The sequence below is a fragment of the Oratosquilla oratoria genome, chromosome 12, assembly GCF_046742065.1.
Source record: "Oratosquilla oratoria isolate Oo_2021 chromosome 12, ASM4674206v1, whole genome shotgun sequence".
Taxonomy (NCBI): Eukaryota; Metazoa; Arthropoda; class Malacostraca; order Stomatopoda; family Squillidae; genus Oratosquilla; species Oratosquilla oratoria.
Window position 1 is genome coordinate 33,747,471 of NC_134788.1, and position 20,089 is coordinate 33,767,559.

A 20,089-nucleotide genomic window follows, 5' to 3' on the forward strand; every position below is an offset into this window, starting at 1 on the left:
TGATGGTAACTTTTGTACACCTGTTCGATATGAATAATATTGGTGAGATTTTAAGTTATGGCAAATTGTATTCGAGCTTGTTCACCAAGGTCAGTGGTGTCAGCTCACTGCACAGTCCGTCGTGATATTGTGAGAATCTCATATTTAATTATGGGTTTAAAAATGTATACTTTTTCCTTCTTCATAGAGGTATTTACACATTAATTCACCAGTTCTGTATTAGGAAATAATCAGCATCTCCCTCATTCGTCGTGTTAAATCTCCCGCCGTCAACAGCCAACCACACAGAATATAATGTAGGTTATTTCCATAGCTTTTCAAAATGCCCTTTTAATTACATAAATACATTGAACATTAGGGGCTAGTTTCGTTTCCCAAAAACATAAAAAATATCAAACATTCAATTCGATCATAGCATATTTCCTAGATTTCCATTCATCACCATCCGCTAAACAATCGAGTTGCTTGACCATCCAAAAGGTGGTAAAATAAAGTGTTATTAATCATACATTAGACATCTATGACTAGGCATTGCTTTCTTTGAAACCATGTGTTTTTATTAGTTTATTTGTGGTATAAGTACATAAGACATGCGCAACTCTTCACTCAAATGTTTATATAGGACTTGGTTCATTCATTAAACAAAACAACGTGGTAGTAAATTGACAGTATTGTTCTTCCAAATTAGAAAAAAAAAACAAAACAAAACAAGAGGAGTCTTAGAATTCCCATGTCAAGTAAACTTTCCATTGGATGCACGACATTTATTTATGCGTTAATGACATGGTAAGTGTACAGTCGTGATGGTAGGTGTACTAATGTGAAAGGAGGGGAGGAAGGAGGAGTTACTTGAAGGCAAAGGACACCACTCCCTCGCTAAAGTAGAATATTGACGTTTTATTCGTAGTAATCAAAGTGACAACTTATCAGGGCTTCTTGCAAAGACGATATTAGTTGAAAGGCGGTATGAAAGCCACTAATCAAAGAAAATTGTCAACCACTGATGACCTACATTGCATAATGTTCTTTTATAGTACTTAGTCTTGTATATTTAAAGATTAAGAACTGTAGTACTGAAATATGGTTGGTGTTATACTATAAGGAAGTTGAGCTAGATGTTGTGCATGTATTTAAAGTACAAAGACAATACCCAGAACCTCTGAATTTTAAAAATAGTGTGTGGCTTAGGGTTGTGACTTATTTTTTGTTTTGAATAATTTGAATTATTGCTGTAAATGTAAATTGTATAATATGTGCAATATATTTTATTTGAAGTACCTACAATATATCTATGTGTCACAAGCCAGTTTACACCAATGTAAGAATATTTACCTAGCCTAACATTGAGAATCTGAAGGGAGAGGGGAGGTCAAGGAGGCAGGAGAAAGTATAAAAAAAAAAAAAAAAAAAAAAATAATGAATATATTGACCCCCAGACTGCTGGAAGAAGCACTCACCTCATCCCAGAAGTCCATATATTATCTCCACTAGAATGCAAATGTCAGTTTCAGAATTGCATTAAAAGAAAAAAAAATAATAGATGCAGCATTAAAATTTATGGATTTATGAAATGTGGCCAAAGTCAACCTGATTTATAAAGTAATTCCTCCCATCCAAATGGCTCTTATAACATGATTCATATGTAATGTTTGCCACTTTTATTCCTTCAGAATTGATCATTTATCACTGGAATGAGGCAGGGGGAGCATAGATTTTATCTCATGTATGCAAGTACTCCTGAAATCTGAATAGCCTGTGGCCCAATTGGTTTGCAGATGGGAGGGATTACTGTAGTTTACTTATTTTAGTGGATCACAGCTGTGATTGGAGGGAGGGTTTAGAGAGTATTGATATAGTTGATCTGATAAGTGATTATACAATGGGACTTACTCTATCCCCCAGTGGATTCCCAAGGAACTGTAGGACAAGGTTTATCATCTTTTCCCTCGAAGATAGTCAACAGCAAAATCAATGGATCACTAAGGTATGCTGGTCTGGAAAATACATACACATAGACAATATATAATTTTATCTCCATTGACATGGTAGGTTGTATGTTATTCATTGTACAATGATTGTCAATAATTGATTAATGTCACTTGGCTGTTGGAGCTTACCTGAGGACCAGTGGCAACAGATTACACATACAACACACAATTTTTTTTATCTGTATTGGCATAGTAGGTTGTATGTTATTGGACAATGATTGCCAATAATTGATTAGTGTCACTTGGCTGTCAGCAGTTAGCTGAGGGCCACAGGTCTTCTGTACAAGAGGTGAGGGACAACAGATTGGTTGATTGTCACTTGGCAATCAATCAGCATGTAGCAGCCAATGTATATACCCAGTTAAAGTGTATGGGGAAGGAGCTACATTCATGTAGTCCTGACATTTTATCATAAATTCATGCTTCACCAGCTGCAGAATTTGCTCTACACATATAGGTAGTGTTCCCCTCCCAGCAAAATTTGTTGCCCCCCACCATATTTGTGAAAACATGTCCTCTCCATATTGAAAATAAATGAATAAGTAAATTAAAAAAGTTATAATAATCACCACCCCACATGTAGGTTCCTCCCCTCCCCAGCCTTTACAAGAGTTTCTGCAAATGTCCATGTCTGAAACATCTCCAGATGTGACATTTTTAAGGATTTACATACATATACTAAGGCTTTTTCCCCCCTTACAAGGGAGGTTGCCAAAAAACAAAGGCATAAAAATCACTCCCACCCATGCCATCCCCAACATGCTCCACTCCCCTCCACCCTCTTCCCTCCCTCTCATCTTGGCACCTCCTGTATAACGGGTCATCCCTGCATCTTGCCCACCACCCTGGGTCAGAAGCAGTGTCTCAAGACACAGCACATCCACAGCAAGGCCACTTCATTAAATTGGTGACCCCCCTCTCTCTGTCCCCTCATGTAGAAAAGGAGAAGATGGGGAGAATCCCTTCAGGCTGTGTCAATTTATTTCTCACACATACTCCCTCACCCCCTATCCCCCACCCACTCCCCTCATGCATTACAGCATCATCCATACACAACCATTCTCCACTCATTCATATCTTATGTCCTCTCCTGTCCTTCCTCAACAGACATTCCACTCTTTCCCAATGCCCCTTTTACTCCATCCATTCATCTCATCCTAGGTCGCCCCCTCATGTTCACTCCACCTCTGCCTTCCACACCTCTTTTACTAATCTTTCTTCACTCATTCTTTCCATGTGCCCAAACCATCCCAGTACTCTTTCATGAACCCTATCTCCCAACTCTCTTTCCACCTCCATTCTCCTCCTCACCTCATTTATCACTCTATCCAGTCTGGTAACCCGTATCATACACCTCAGGCACTGCATCTCAAACATATTCAAAATCCTCTCTTTCTCTCTTATGTTCCATATTTCAGCCCCGTGCAGTACTGTTGGAACAATCACTCCTTCATACAATCTCCTTAGTTTTTGATAATTCCAGGCAAAATGTTGATCAATGAGGAGGATGTCTCCATTTCAAAGGGGTGAAGAGATTCTCATTATCCAAGTAGATCCTAATATACTTGAATTTAATTGGTGCTTAAAGTACACTGCACAAATAAGGAATGTATTGATGATAGAATTATAAAGGAATGTATTGATGATAGAATTATAAAGGAGTTGACATGATAATTTTTATTAATTCATGTAGTCACTCGGTTGTTTTGGAGCAAGCTCCTTGAAGAGTAGTAAAGAATGAATTGTTACTTGTGAAATTGGTAGTGGAGTAGGAGAGCATAAAAAAAAACAGTATATATATATATATATATATTTTTTTTCTCCAGCATTTTCTCCTTCAAAGTAATTAAGATGGCAGGTCCATATTTTATTGATAAAGTTGCTAAATAGTTTTGCAGTAGTCTTCTTGATAATTATGACACCAAATCATTAGGTTTTTGTAATATTTACATTTTCTATGGACAATAGTTGTCAGGTAACCTTTAGTTTAACTTGAAAGGCAGGGTAGTAAGATGTAAAAGGTATATTAGGATTATGAGTGGTTATATGTTGTTAGGTTTTTTTGCTAACCCCATTGCTACTGTAAGGTTGCCATTGAGATGAAGAAAATAGCAACCAGACTTGAAGGAAAGGTCACACATAATGGGAAGTGTTAATTGAAATAGGTTATGGTTCCTTTACTACTGAAGAGATATCACAAAGATGAATAACATATCTTGGCAGTAGTATATAAAATATTTCTATCACATGATGATCATGTCCTCATCCCCCCTACCATAGAAAAAAAAAAAAGGCTGCTGTTGGTGTTATTTGCATAAAGCTGTTTCTGTCACACTGGCAGGAATTAGCAAGATGAGGGGGGGAGCAGTTACTCTTTGTCAGCTCTCCTTATGTGAAAATGTGGAAAAGATATAGTTGAAAGTGATGAAGGATCTTTGCTCCAGCCCTGAGACCCAAGCGTCAATTTCTGGGGACTGCACCTCCATCTGAGAGAGAGAAGGTTGACAGGTATAAGCAGTATGGAGATAATTTTCTCTGTTGTCCATCTTAGGATCCCCATGAGCAGACCCATTATCAGTCCCTGGTTTTATCCTATTTCTCTGTAATTACTAATTCAAGTTTACTTAATATTACAGGTGGTGTGAATATCAAATCCGTTATCTGAAGGAGAAAACACTTTTGGACAGGAAGGAGCAGGTAAGCCTTTTGCAGATGTGTTCACAGTAGATTTTAGATTTGTTTCGAAGATTCTCATGTTCACAGTAGATTTTAGATTTTTGTTTTGAAAATTCTCTTCTTCATATCCTTACTTTATCATTTATATTAGCACACTGAATATGTAGTGCAGCTGTAGCATATGCATTATGAAATGGAGTACTTTTGATAAAACAAACCATTTAATGGGAAAGGGTCTGCTGTTATATCCAAAAGTTAGGTATATTCAAGGGTATGTCTTGTCACAGGTGTTCAAACATAACTGATGTGTTATTGTAAAAGTATATGCAATAATAGAAATGAAGTGTAATGAATACAAACTATTTTCACACTACTGTACTAACCATGCCAAGAAGTGAAACTGTAATCACTCCAGACTCACAAACTGTCATTGATTGCAAACTTCCATTTTATATTGAACTAGATTCATTACATCAGTGGGTGATTTGGAAGGACTATGACATTCATTATATATTAAATGAACTAAAATGGGTTTATTATATTGAGCATTTACCATGTTATAGTTTTGTATTTAAACCCTTCACAATGATGTGCTTTATATATTGTATTTACTTTGTGCCAAATTATTTCAATCAAGTATGGGTGGGGCCTTACACTGAAGGAGTGAATAAAACTGGAGGAACTTTTGTTGGACTGAATATCTGGTAACCATAGTTTAGATTATTATAATTTGGAAAGAATAAGACTGGTACATGTGTGTAGCTTTTCAATTGTAAACAGTTTGTAATAACTATGCAAAAGTTCTTAGAAACTGTTTAAGTATTATAGTCTGGACAAAATCCATAGCACATGAAAAGTAAATAAATGTAAATGATAATAATTGTTGTCTTCAGTTTCACCAGCCCCACAGTGGCTGGTAGTGGTCCCCAGGCTCTCCCACAGATCTTGCTGGGAATAAACTTTGGACTTTTGTCTGTCTTGTATTACTGTGGGACTTTCACGGTCACTGGCTGAAAGTAGTAGATGGGGAGTAGTCACTGATTATCAGGGCCCTTTGTGTACATACATATAGCAAGGGCTTTTTCCCCCTTACAAGGGAGGTGGCCAAAGTCAAAAACATAAGTCCACTCACACCCATTTCATCTCCACATACTCCACTTCCATTCACCATCCCTCCCTCTTTTCTTGGCTCCTGGATGACAGGTCATCTCTGCATCTCACCCACTGCCCTGGGTCAGAAGCAATGCAGCAAGACAGCAAATCCACAGCAAGGCTGCTTCATTTAATCAGTGACCCCTCCTTTTCTATCCCCTCATGCAGAAAGAGAGAAGGGGATAAATCTCTTCAAGCTGTGTCAAAATATAATTCAGATATACTCCCACACCCACTCCCTTCCATGCATTACAGCATCATTGATACACAACTATTGTCCACTCACCCTTCCTTCAATAACAGACATCCCCCTCTTTCCCAGTGCCCCTTTTACCCCATCCATCCCTCTCATTCTTGGTCACCCCCTCATGTTCACTACCTCCACCTCTGCCTTCCACACCTCTTTTATTAATATTTCTTCACTCATTCTTTCAATGTGTCTAAACCATCCCAATACTCTTCCATCAACCCTATCTCCCTACTCCCATTCCACCTATGTTCTCCTCACCTCATTTCTCACTCTATCCAGCCTAGTAACTCCTACCATAATTCTGAAGCATTTCATCTCAGACACATTTAAACTCCTCTTCTCTTATGTTCCATTTCTCTGCCCCACACAATGCTGTCAGTACAATCACCTCTTCATACAATCTCCTCTTAGCATCCATTCCCAAATGTCTATTTCTTTTTATACCTTTCAATCCCCAAGGCATTTACTTGCTTCTCTCGATCTACATTCTACCTCCACCTCCACTCATCCCTTTCCTGCCACATTCACCCCCAAGTACTTAAAGCTATCCACTTCCTCCAGTTTCTCTCCCTTAATACTCACTTCTAATTTGCTGCCATCTGTTCCCCTTGTACATATCATGACCTTTTACCCACATGTATCGTCAATTTCCTTCACACACCTTCCCAAAATCTGTCACTAACTTCCTTAATCCCTCCTCTGATCATGCTATAAATGCAGTGTTGTCAGCAAACAAGAACTGGCTTATCTCCCATTTTCCTCCATTTTCTTTGACCATCTCCAATCCCTGACCCATTACTCCTGCAGTTACCTCTCACACCACTTTTACGACTCAAGTGGAAATACTCTGTGGCAGCATTCTTCCTCCCCTACCACAGGGTTCAGCAAAAAAGGAAATGTGTTTTCAGAGAAGTGGTACAGGACAGTATTAAGAGTGAGGGGACAGCATATTGGAGGGACAGTTGCAATATAATAAAGTAGCATCATTTCTCTATGAATAGAGATTTCCTCTATCACAGACAAAATTATGTGCGACTCTGGTTCGTAGGGGCGCCCCATATAGACCCTAATGTATCAGCCGCATGTTGCTGAGCAATTTCAACCTCACAATAACATGCAGCCAATACCCCAGACAATGTATGTGAATATAAGAAATATTGTTGAAGTTGAGAGATCAAGTCCAGTCCAAAGATCAGTTGCCCTTTCAGAGCTGCATCTTGTAACAGAGGTGAGGTGGTTTCATGAGTTTTGATAATGTCCAGCTGCATGGTTGATCTTGTAGGACCACCACATTGGCCCCAGCAAACCAAAGGCTGTTATCAGAATCTGAAAATTATAAACTAGCCTTCTAACAGTATATTAACCAGGTTAACCTCTTTGGTACGATGATGCTTATGTAGGTGTTATGAGGTGCAAGTGGGTACACAAGGGTGCTGGTGTTGGCATCTCGATTATATCTATTTTTTTTTTAATTGTACAGGTGTTACCCCCAGATTTTGTGAACTGGTTTGGTCAAGTTTTCTGTGTTTATTATTACTCAGAGTACAAGAGAGTGAGTAATACAGTAGTGACTTTTTATTTCATAATGCAAATAGTGTGATGCATTGTACATATGGCAGCCAATGCTGCACACAAGAATTTGACTCATACTGAAGTGGTTAAGATAAACAGTATGAGACTGTGTATTAGTGTTGGCCTGTGATCATATTGTTTTGAAATCTATACAATGACAGTTAAGGGATGCAGACCAAAGTCATTAGTGACTGCTTCAACCTGAGAGGAGCCTACACCAGGGGATGCATAGCTGCAGCCGAAGTTATAACTTTTGTGCTATGTGCTTGGACTGGCCAGGTAATAGTTACTGCTGGAAATCAGAGAGGAATGTGGAATTCAAACCAGCAACTCGAATGTGAAACCAAAGTGCTTCTGATTGTGCCACCAGCACACAAATCTTCTCAACCAGTTGAGAATTTTTTTCTTTTTTCATTTTTCTTCTTTCATGTATTGGTTACAATGTTTTAACTGATAAAAAATATATCAGTATCAGAATTAGTTACACTGTAACTATACATATTTATAAATATATATAGATATGTATATATATATATATATATCCACATAGAGTTAAAAACAACAGTATTGCAGTAGTTATTTAGTGTTTTCCCTTGTATTCTAAATTTTCCTGATTAGAATTCTGTCATTAACTGGGTGAACTGAAAGTAGGTCTCCATATTGTTCCATTTCATTTCCTTTAATTGTAGAGCTCAATGTTTCGTCTTGAGAAAGACATTTTCAAGAGTGAACTTCAATGACAAAAAGTACACAATTACATACAGCAGCGATGACAATAGTACAAAAATTATACGGAACAATTCTGGTAATATATGAAAAAGATATAATGCAATTACAGCAATGAGTAAATTATATATGAACAATTCTGGTAATATATGAGAAAGGTACAATACAAGAGAATGCTAAGAAAGTGGGTGCTTACATCTAAAGGTAAGTGTGAAAATTACAAGCTTGAGGTGTGCATGGGTCAGATGGTTAGACCTCTGAGGGGCAAACCATGTGACTTCAGAAGTTGGGAGGGGTGGAAGAAGGAGTGGTTACTGGAGCAGGGAGGGGGGAAGAGCCGGAGGAAGAGGGGGAGGTGGATGGGAAGGATGGGGGAGGGAGGGAGGAGGAGGTAAGTTAGCATTTCTAGGCCATGAAGAAAACAATGGTATACTAGATGTCATATTAGATTGGATGTTATTGACCGGTGCTTTGTCTCTAATATGGAATGCTTCAAGCAGTTGTAGTCTCCTAAGGTCATCACTGGTTCCAATAATTTTGGTAGAATTAAGCAAGCCCTCCCTGCTAAGTTTGATGTTGTGAAAAAGTCTTTGATGTTGTTTGATAGCTCCCTCCTGTAGATGTAATGATAAGTGATGGCTGACCTTGCATCTAGTATGACTGATGTAAATATGTTTATAAGGCTTACAGTCCATCAAAGAACAAGTATATTGGTATACTACATTCAATCTAGGTGTAGTATCTGATTGCCTATACAAGTTGTTATTCATGATCAGAGAGGAAGTTCTGGGATTTTTGTAGTAAATGAGATCACAGATTTTATTGTTCTCACTAGTAGGGTGATAGTTTCTTTTGATATCTTAATTACTTTTTCATCTTTTTTGTAATTATTAGGGGTGTTTCAGTAATATATATTGATGTAGTTATGGTTTTATGGTGCATTGTTTGTGAGGTGTGTTTCTAGCACCCTGTTGGTAATGGAATCAAAGTCAGTGTTAGAGTATCCATTGTTTGTGAGCATTTGTCTAAGGTGTTGTAGCTTGTTGTGCAATGCATACCACAAGGAACTCTCCGAGATGGCTCTTGTTACATAAGCTCTTATGACACCTTTCTCATAGTTCTCAATGCACTCATCAATACCATTCATACATTTATCTAAGTTGATGGGTTTCTGATACACACTAGTAACAATGTTCTCTGATGTAGAGTAGACCAGTACATCCAGGAAGGGGAGTAGACTGTTATTATTCATTTCTATGGTGAAAGCTAGGTCAGAAATTTCTTGAAGGTGATACCACAAATTCTCTAATAAGACCACAAAAATGGTGCTAAAAGAGATATCATCTGTGTATCTACAGTAGATAGATGGTTTTTATCTTTCCATCCTGGAAGACTGATTTTTCTACAGCGGACATGAAGGCTTTAGCAAAGAAGACACCTAATGGTGACCCCATCGCTACACTGTCTTGCTGAACATGTAAGTGTCCTTCTGGGCACCTGAAATGAACTTTGGTGGTGCAAGCAACAAGTAATTCTTTTAAAGTTAACATAGGGATATGCGGAGGTGAAGTGTCACTATTGTGGTGTACATAGTCAAGAATGATATTGATGGTTCTCATTACAGGAATTTCAGTGAAAATATCTTGGCCATCTAATGATGCCAAGATTCCATAGATTTTATTAACTCTCAGAATATCTATAAATTCCTCAGTAGAGTGGAGGAAGTATGTTCTAGGGATGTAAGGGAGATGATGTCATGAAGCTATTTGGTAACATGGTAAGAAGGGGTGGGAGTCTAGGAAATAATTGGCTTAAGTGGGTTTCCTTCTTTGTGTGTTTTTACCATTGCTTTCCTCACAGCCTAGGAATCCTAACTTCCTCCTCCCCATCCTCCCCATCCACCTCCACCTCCCCCTCCAGCTTTTCCCCCTCCCTGCTCCAGTGACCGCTCCCTCTTCCACCCCTCCCCTGACTTCTAAGGTCACATTGTTGGCCCCTTGGAGGCCTGACTGTGTGACCCATGCACATATTTAATGTACATCTCAAGCTCTTAATTTTTCACATCTATCTTTAGATGTAGGTACCCGCTTTAGTAGCATTCTTATATTGTACCTTTGTCATAAATTACCAGAATTGTTCATGTATAATTTACTCATTGCTTTGTGTAATTTTATCATATCTTTCTCATACATTACTAGAATTGTTCATGTTCAATTTATTTTTGTGAAGTTGTCATCATTGCTGTGTGTAATTGTGTACTTTTTGTTATTGCAGTTTACTCTTGAAAATGTCTCCCTCAAAACAAAACATTGAGCTCTACAATTAAAGGAAATGAAATGAAAAATTATGGAAACCTAGTTTCAGTTCATCTGGGTAATGGCAGAATTTTAATCAGGAAAATGGGAATATGAGGAAAAACTGAATATCACATGTTGTTTTTAACTATGTGCACTGCTGAAAACCTGATCCCTTCTTTTACAAATATATACATGTATACATAATATGTATGTATGTGTGTGAGTGTGTGTATTGAAAGCTTGCTGGCTGAGCAGGTTAGGGTGTCATTACTTGTGAAGGTCGAGGTGATGGCAGTTTGAGGTTGCCACCAGTGAAGTTGAACCAAGGGCATGGTTCATTAAATTTCACGCTATAAAGACCTGATAGGGGCACTGTCCTAGCCACCCAATAGGGGGGAGTTTGTGACATTAAACCAAATATATGTATATTAGGAAGGTTTAATGTAGTAGCACATTTGTAAAATAAGACTTATTTGCCCATTGTCGGAGAATTAGATAAGATGGACAGAATTTCTGTATATTTTGACCACTATCTGTGGTCCTCTTCAGCAGAAGAGGACCACAGATAGGGGTCAAAATATACAGAATTTCTGTCCATCTTATCTCATTCTCTGACAGTGGGTCAATAAGTCTTGTATATGCATACATATGTGTGTGTGCAATAAAAACACTAGGAGCGTGTGTTCACAAATGCGTAAGTAACCACTAGGAATAGTAAACTAACGAAGCAGAGCGCTTTCGTATAATTACATCTTCAGTGCAGATACAAAGAAGGAATTCCATCTTTGTATCTGCACTGAAGATGTAATTATACGAAAGCGCTCTGCTTCGTTAGTTTACTTTTCCTAGTGGTTACTTACGCATATGTGTGTGTGTGTATGTATATATATATATATATATTTATTTATATATATGATTTATATACATAAATTTAAATGGAACAAATCATTAATTGTAGTGATGTACTTCAAATAAACATGGTAATTGCAAATGTGCAAGTGTGGGTCCATCTGATTGTAAGTCCTGTTCACTGCTATCTTGCCATGTAGAACATTTACAGAATAGAAACTAGATAAGAAGCCTTGTATCTAGGATACAAGGGTTTACATCTGGTTTCGATTCTGTTAACATTCTCCACAGCAAGATAACAAGCAGTACTCACAACAATAAGAACATAAGAGTAAAGGAGATTACAAGAGACAATAAAGCCTAACATTCTCCACAGCAAGATAACAAGCAGTACTCACAACTATAAGAACATAAGAGTAAAGGAGACTACAAGAGACAATAAAGCCTACACTAGGCAGTTCCATGTCCAATACCACCTGTCATACCCATCCATAAAGTTGTCTGTTTCTTAAAATTACCAATAATTTCAGTGCTCACTACTTTGTTAGTAAGTCTGTTCCATTCATTGACAGTGAACAATAAGGTACCCAAAACCAAGCCCTGGGGGACTCCACTAGAAACACTCCCCCATTTGGATTTTACACCATTTATGGTGACCCACTGTTTTCTGTCACTGATCCAAGCTCTAATCTATTCTAACACTTTTCCTCCTATGCCATGGGCTTTGATTTTATTTAGTAGTCTCTGGTGGGGCACCTTGTCAAACACTTAGCTAAAGTCAAGGTAAACAACATTGTAACTATCATTGTTATCTGATGCATTATATACATTAGTGTAAAAAGATTAATCACATATGACTTACCTTTGGAGAAATCATGCTGCAAGTCACAAATCAAATTATGTCTCTCAATGTGATCTCTGAGTCTATAACTATTATTGATTCAAGCATTTTATCTATAAATGATGTCAAACTGATTGGCCTGTACTTGCATATAGATGATTTATTTTCCTTTTTGAAAATGGGAACAACATTTGCCTGCCCCCAAGCTATTGGCACAAAACCAGTGTCTCTCGATTTATTAGATATTTCTGTTAACTGGTCGCAGATTTCAAATTTACACTCTTTAAGCACTCTCAGAAAATTTTTGTCTGGACCCGGGGATTTTGTAGCTTTAAGTCTTTCAATCTGACTACTATCTCACACATGCTGATATTTGATAGTCTACTTTCTTCATACCCACTGAAAATTGGATTGCAGATAGATACCTTATCTAACCTTTCCTTAGTAAACACCAAGAGAAAATATTTGTGAAAGGCCTTGCTCATTTATCCTCTGATTCTATCATGACATTTTTGTTGTTCTTAATTGGGCCTATCCTTTATTTTTTGTTCTGTAGAGATGAGAGAAGCCCTTTAGATTGAATCTAGCTTGTCTGCCAACCTTAATTTCGTAGTTATGTTTCACTGTGTGTGTGTTCTTTTTAACCAGTCTAGCTATATTATTATATTTGGCTCTAAGGTGTGTTTCCCCCTTTTTTCATAGTCCTTTTTTTATTCCAACCTCATATCAACCTGTCCATCATTCATATGGGAGTATTACTATTCTTATGTATTGACTTGAGGGGAATAAATTCATTTTGTGAATTTAGAATTAAAGCTGTTAGGTTACTGCACATTTCATCTGAATCAACTGGGCTGTTGATCTTGCACTTATAAGTGACCTGACCCAAGGTACATATTACCCTGTGTGACTCACCTCCTGACTGCACTAAAGATGTCCACACTGACAGTGTATCTTTGCCTGTCACAGCCCCCTGGGTCAGTCTCATGACCAAATGTCTTAAATACCTTCTCATCTCATCAAAGTTGGCTCTCCTGAAGTCCACTAGTACATTATTCGTACTATTCAATTTTTCCCAAGTAATGTTAAATCTTATTTCTTGATCACTAGAGCCTAGGCTATCTTCCACTTTTATGTTTCTCATTAGGTGTTCATTATTAGTTAAAAGTAAGTCCAGAGTATTCTCTCCCTTCATAGGATCAGTAATCCTTTTAGAAAATTATTCTGCACCACTTCTAAGAAATTATGCACTTACTGATCTCTTACTAAAAATTTCCAGTCAATTTTTCTGTAATTAAAATCTCCCTTAATCACAATGTTTTTGTACTGGAATGCCATGCAAATTTCATGAATCAGGGGATTAGTCTGTTAAACACTGAGGATAGGAGGTCCATGTAGGATGCCAGTAATAAATTTCTTATTCTTGCATATAATCTCCACTCAAATAGATTCTGTAGTATCCTCTTCCTTTATCAAATTGTTGATAATACAATTTGTTGTATTTTCAACAAAAAGTGGTACTCCTCCCCAACTCCTGCCAACCCTGTCCTTGTGAAAAAAATTATATCCTTCGATCTCGATTTCCAGAAGGAAATGTCTATCAGCCATATTGAACCAGGACTCAGTGGTAGCTATAATATCAAATCTCTCTGCAAAAATCAGTTTGATTTATTATGCTTCTGCTGTTTATATAGCTTTAGTTTATCCTCCCTCCACCTGATTATGTGATTCTTTTCAGTCCCTCTCTGAGCTGTTTCTATTTTCTTAACTATATTCCAACATTTCCCCCAGACTCCCATGTAATATACCTGAAAAGGACCCTGCAGGATGCCTACTTCTTGCTCAAGGGGTTCAGCAAGGAGCTGAAATCCTTTAGGTGACAAGTGCACCCTGTCCCTTGTATATTGATGACTCTTACTATAAAAGTGGTCCCAGTTGTCAACAAATGCTCATCCATTAGCCTTACAATGTTTAATGTTTTGCCAGCCTTCAATTCATTGCAATAGTCCTGGAATACCACATGCTTCCAACTCTGCACCTTGGAAGGATTCCACATGCAACAGGAACCCCTCCCTTATTCCTAATCTTATCTAGCACATGCCGGAACTGCGCAAACAATTCCTCACTCCCTAACTTACGTATGTCATTCCCATCAGCATCTAAGCAAACTATGGGTTTCACACCTTCCCCGACTATGCACTCTTCTATCCTGTCACTAACATCACCTATCCCCGCCCTGGGGAAACACACCTGGGTCCTATGCTTCCTATCTTTGCCACAGAAGGCCCTATCTAAATACCTCACCTGTCTATCCCGTACAACCAAAATCTTACCTGTGGGCAGGGATCTAGCGACTGCCCTATCCTTCTTCTCTTGCATCTTCTTCGTTTCTTCTTGTAGACCTGCGAGAGTTTTAAATGAGTTCCTGCATCCAAGCAGGCCTGATGAGGGCTTTTTACCATCTCTCCATGTTTTGTTTGTCACTGTTTTACACCCAGGTTCCAAACATGGTTTGTCATCCTTGTTTTGGGCCTTCGAGCAAAGAACTTGATTCTCCTCTTTAAAGCCCTCAACAGTTCTCTCTAAGGCTACAATTCTACTAAATAGAGATTGTACCTCTTCAGTGCTGATCAGTGAAACACAACCACTTGCCATCTCACTGTTTGAAGCAGCTATCCCAATTTAACCTGACCTGAGTGACGCCTACTGCTCAACTGACACCTACTGCTCAACTAGATGGACCTGGGATCAAGGCTTTGCATCTGCCATGTTTATTTTGAATTACATCACTACAACTAGTGATTTGTTCCATAGTGTGTATTTACCTAGTTGTATTATACAGGAAGGGAGCTATGCTTGTGGTGACCCATCTTTGTATCTTTCGGCATCAAGTTTTTTCTTAAAATCTTGAATAGTGTTTGCACTCACTGTTTCTTTATCTACATTATTCCAGGTATCCATTACTCTGTGTGGGAAGCTATTTTTTTTTTTTTTTTTTTTTTTTTCCAGATCTCTTCTATAGTTATCCTTTTTGAGTTTCTTTTCATGTCCCATTTTAGTAAATCATTCCTATCTAGGGTTTCCATTCCTTTCATGATTCTATAGATAGTCAGCAGATCTCCTCTTTCTCTTCTTTGTTCCAGAGTTGGTAATTCTAATTTGGACAATCTTTGTTCATATGTTAATTTGGAAAGTATTGGTGCCAACTTGTCATTGCTCTTTGTATTCTTTCTAATTTATATTCTTTTTAGTACTGGGTGCCCATAGTGTTGCTGCGTACTCCAGTTTTGGTTTTATTAGTGTAATATTTTTTAATCATTTCCTTATCCAAGTAGTCAAATGCCACTTTCATTGACCTTAACCCCTTCCATACGGTGCCGCACACGTAGGCGTCATGAGGAGCAAGTGGATTCGCGACGCTGCCATATCGGCGTCTTGATTATATTTATTGTAGTCGCCCCTGTGTTTTTACATTCTCTCAAATGTGCCCTGAATCCCATTCTCTGTGGTTTTCAAAATTCGCGGGTGAAAGAGAGAACGATCGATATAAGCGGTGACTATATTTTATGATGCGAGTATTATTACGACACGTCGTACGGCTGGCATTGGCTGCTGCCCACGAGATTTAAGTTCCGTATTGAAGTGGTTAATAGGTTGAAGGTTTCTCCGACTATTTTATTGATATGTTTGTCCGGGGTCATGTCTTTGCTGATTATTACTCCAAGGTCTCTTTTCGAGTTCACTTTTTTTACTTCTTCACCAGTTTTATCATTTCTTGATATCCTGTTTTTACTTTTTCCATACTCCATTATACTACATTTCTTGATATTGAAGTTCACTTCCCACTTTTGAGTCCATTTCCAGATTTTGTCCAGGTCTAACTGTAATGATTCACAATCCTCCTCCATTCTTACTCTAGTATTTTTGCATCATCTGCGAAGTAATTCATGTAACACTCTACCCCTTCATTCATGTCATATATATCGCAAACATTATTAGAGCCAACACTGAACCTTGTGGGACACCACTTATCATTTCTTCCCAATTCGAGTATTTATCTCTAATTACTGCCCTCATTTTTCTCCCAGTCAGGAAGTCTTCCATCCATTCCAATAATTTTCCTCTGATGTCACCTATTGATTCTATTTTTCTTATTAGTTTCTTGTGTGGTACCTTGTCAGATGCTTTTTGTAGGCCTTTAAAGGCACAGTCTGCCCATCCATCCGTCTCTTGTATTATTTCTATTAGTCTTGAATAGAAGCAGATCAGGTTTGTTGTACATGATCTTCCTTGTCTAAATCCAAATTGATTTGGATTCAGTATAGTTTTCTCTTCCAGATGTTTAACACATCTATTTTTGATAACCTTTTCACATATTTTTGCTACTGTGCTTGTTAGGGAGACCAGTCTGTAGTTAGTTGGATTTTCCTTGTTTCCTCCCATATTTGCATTTTTCCAGTCTTGTGGTACATTTCCTTCTTTGAGTATTTAATTATATTGTATATTTTATCTGCGAACTCCTCGATGCATTCTTTTAGTATCCAATTTGTAATTCCATCTGGATCATGTGATTTTCTGACATCAAGGTTTTTTATTTGGTCATTGATTTCCTTCTGTGTTAGAGTTATTTCCTTCATGGGGGGGGGATTTCTCTCTATTCCCTCACAGTTAGGTAAGTTCTCAATTGTGAATACTGATTTGAAATGATTGCTCATAATTTCTGCCATTTCTAGTTCTTCTGTATATTCATAATTTCCCTGGTGCAGCTTTATGTATCTTGTTTATTTTTTAGTTTACCATTTACATACCTTTGAAATAGTTTAGGTTGTTCCTTGCCTTTTTCTACTATTTCTTTTTCATAGTTTTTCTTTTCAACTCTACATATTTTTACATAATCGTTTCTTAGTTTGATGTATGTTTGCCATTTGCTCTTATTTTTTTTTTTTCTTTTTTCCATTTTTTCCAAGCTTTGTGTTGCACCAGCATTTTATGTATACTCTTTCTTGCTTTTGTTGTGTTACATCCTTGTTCACTCCCTCATAATAAATTTCTTTTAGTATATTCCATTTCTCTTCTATTCTTGTTTCTTCACTTAGGAATTTTCCCAGGGACACTGTTCTTTTTCAGGACTCTTCTGTAACTGTCTTTCTTTAATTTCTTTGTGTGTCCTCTTGTTTCTCTTTTGTCCCATTTTAATAGGTCATCTCTATCGAGAACTTCCATCCCTTTCATAATTCTGAATATGGTCAACAAGTCGCCTCTTTCCCTTCTCTGCTCTAATGTTGACAGCTGTAATTTCTCCAATCTTTGTTCATATGTCAAATTTTATAGTGTGGGTGCCATCGTTGTCGCCGCTCTTTGGATTCTTTCTAACTTCCTTGTGTTTTTCTTTGTGATAGGTGCCCACATTGATATAGCATATTCTAACTTCGGTCTTATCAATGTAACAATTAATTTCTCAACCATCTCCTCATCCATGTAATTGAAGGCCACTTTCATTGATCTTAATAAATTGTAGGTCTCTCCAAATAACTTGTTTACATGTTTGTCGGCCCTCAAGAGGGTCAGGCATTGTGTATTTACGTAGTTGTATTTTACAGGAAGGGGAGCTATGCTCGTGGTGTCCCGTCTTTATATCTCATTTTATCTAAACTATTTTTAAATTCACGTATTGTTTTTGCACACACCACTTTCTCATCTAACTTGTTCCAAATGTGTGTGTGTATTTACCTAGTTTTATTTACCTAGTTGTATTATACAGGAAGGGAGCTATGCTCGTGGTGACCCGTCTTTGTATCTCTCAGCATCAAGTTTTTTCGCAAAATCTTGAATAGTGTTTGCACTCACTGTTTCTTTATCTAATTTGTGTGTGTGTGTATTTACCAAGTTGTATTATACAGGAAGGGAGCTATGCTCATGGTGACCCGTCTTTGTATCTTTCAACATCAAGTTTTTTCTTAAATCTTGAATAGTATATATATATATAAATATGACAGAAATTGAACTAAAAATATGTTTCTTTTGTAATCTTTCTAACTTGGAAAGTGCATTGTTATTGAAAGGATAGGGGAGGAAGTAAGTTTTCAATAGACATTAGGAACTTAGATTAACAAAATTTAAAACACTGTACAGAAAATAAAAATGAAAGACACAGTAGAATTAACCAAGATGTTTGGTAGACTGTTCTGCATCTTCAGTTGGAATGTAGATGTGCAAGAGTCTGTATATGAAGTGAAAATATTCCTGGAAACGTCACACTTGGCTTTCTTCAGCTTGACTGGCACTGTTTTGTTGATTCCTCAGCCAAACTTATTGTCTTAGGCACAAGTTTTGTGCCTCTGTGGGGTGCTTGTGTGTGTTCTGATCCTCTTTTGAGTGCCTGTGTGTGGATGTTTCTATACTTTGGGGCTGTTTTCTTGAAGGGAATTCTGCTTGTCTCCTATGAGTAGATCTCATGCTTGGAAGGAGGGCAGAATCATTAATCTGCACATTAATTGCAGGTTGCTACTCCATTGTAATTATGGCCTCCAAGAGGGTCAGGCATTGGAAGTTTATCTCCTGTGCAACAACTTCTCTATTGTTTAACATGGTTTCCCCATCTAGATGGCATCTGTGGTGGGTCCAAAAGTGGTTCTTAGGTTCCCCCTGTTGAAGGTGGAGGGGGATTTGTCTGGACAGGATGGTAGTTGTCCTTCCCATATAGGTACAGGTGTATAGTTCTCCTCTGGGGAAGTGAATTTGTACACTGTACGACTGATATATTCCTAGAGGTTTTGGTGTGGTGTTGTTTCTTAGGTGTAGAGAAGATGTCTTCCTATAAAAAATTGTGTGATAATTTGTAGCCTTCTTTCATGGGACATTTTTTTTTTTCATCATTGTCCTTGTAACTGCTGGACATGCAGTATTCATAAAATATATTGTGAGCAGTTCCTTCTTCATCTGTGGCAGTGTGGTGAGCTTCTTGCTACCAAGTGTCAATAATTCTTCTAAGTGTACACTGTTGGAGTATCCATTATTAATGAGTAGTTGGTGGACTGTCAATTTCTTGGATATCCAACCAAGATAGAAAATAGGTAAGAGCTCATCTAAAAAAGGAACTGATGGTGGATCCTCTATACTCCGGGGGACACTCACTTTCTCTACTCATGCATGGCCCAAGGTTTCAAGGTTTTGATGGGAACCAGTTTGAACAAAAATATCATCATTGTATCTACAGTAAATGGTAGGTTGGCTAATTTGACTAAAGACTATTTCCTCTTCTGAGTCCATAAGAAATTTAGTAAAGAGAATCCACAGAGGGGAACTCATAGCAACTCCTTTTTTGTTGGTAAAGCATCCTGCTTGGGCCATGAAAAGGGATCATCTTAGTGCATATCTCGAGTAGACAGTGGTGTTTTTCAGGTATGTCTAGTCCGAAGGTAGGTCCACTTCTGTATACATTATCACAGCTAGTGATAGTTCTGTTAATGGGAATATTAATAAATAATGGGGTGGCATCCAGCAATGCTATTTTTCCTTGACTGGGAACATCTTTTACCATGTCCAGGAACTCATGAGACAATGTTAGGTTGAATCTGTTCAGGATAAGTGGAGTTAGATCATCTAATATATATGTGTGTGTGTGTGTGTGTGTATATATATATATATATATATATATATATATATATATATATATACATATATATATACATATATACATATATATACAGGTAAACGTCGACTTACGATGGCATTAGGT

At 37.7% G+C, this 20,089-nt stretch overlaps 1 protein-coding gene across 10 annotated transcripts in view; it reads left to right on the forward strand.

The window, feature by feature from the left end:
* The first annotated feature begins 435 nt into the window (after positions 1 to 435).
* Positions 436 to 20,089, forward strand: part of LOC143031306 (uncharacterized) — a 39,556-nt gene continuing 19,902 nt past the window's right edge. For 2 of the 10 annotated variants that reach the window (XM_076194967.1, XM_076194973.1), the window contains exons 1-3: positions 490 to 786; positions 1,903 to 1,984; positions 4,625 to 4,685. The gene's annotated coding sequence lies outside the window, so the exon portion shown is untranslated. The other 8 variants (XM_076194966.1, XM_076194972.1, XM_076194969.1 and 5 more) reach the window with 7 other exon arrangements.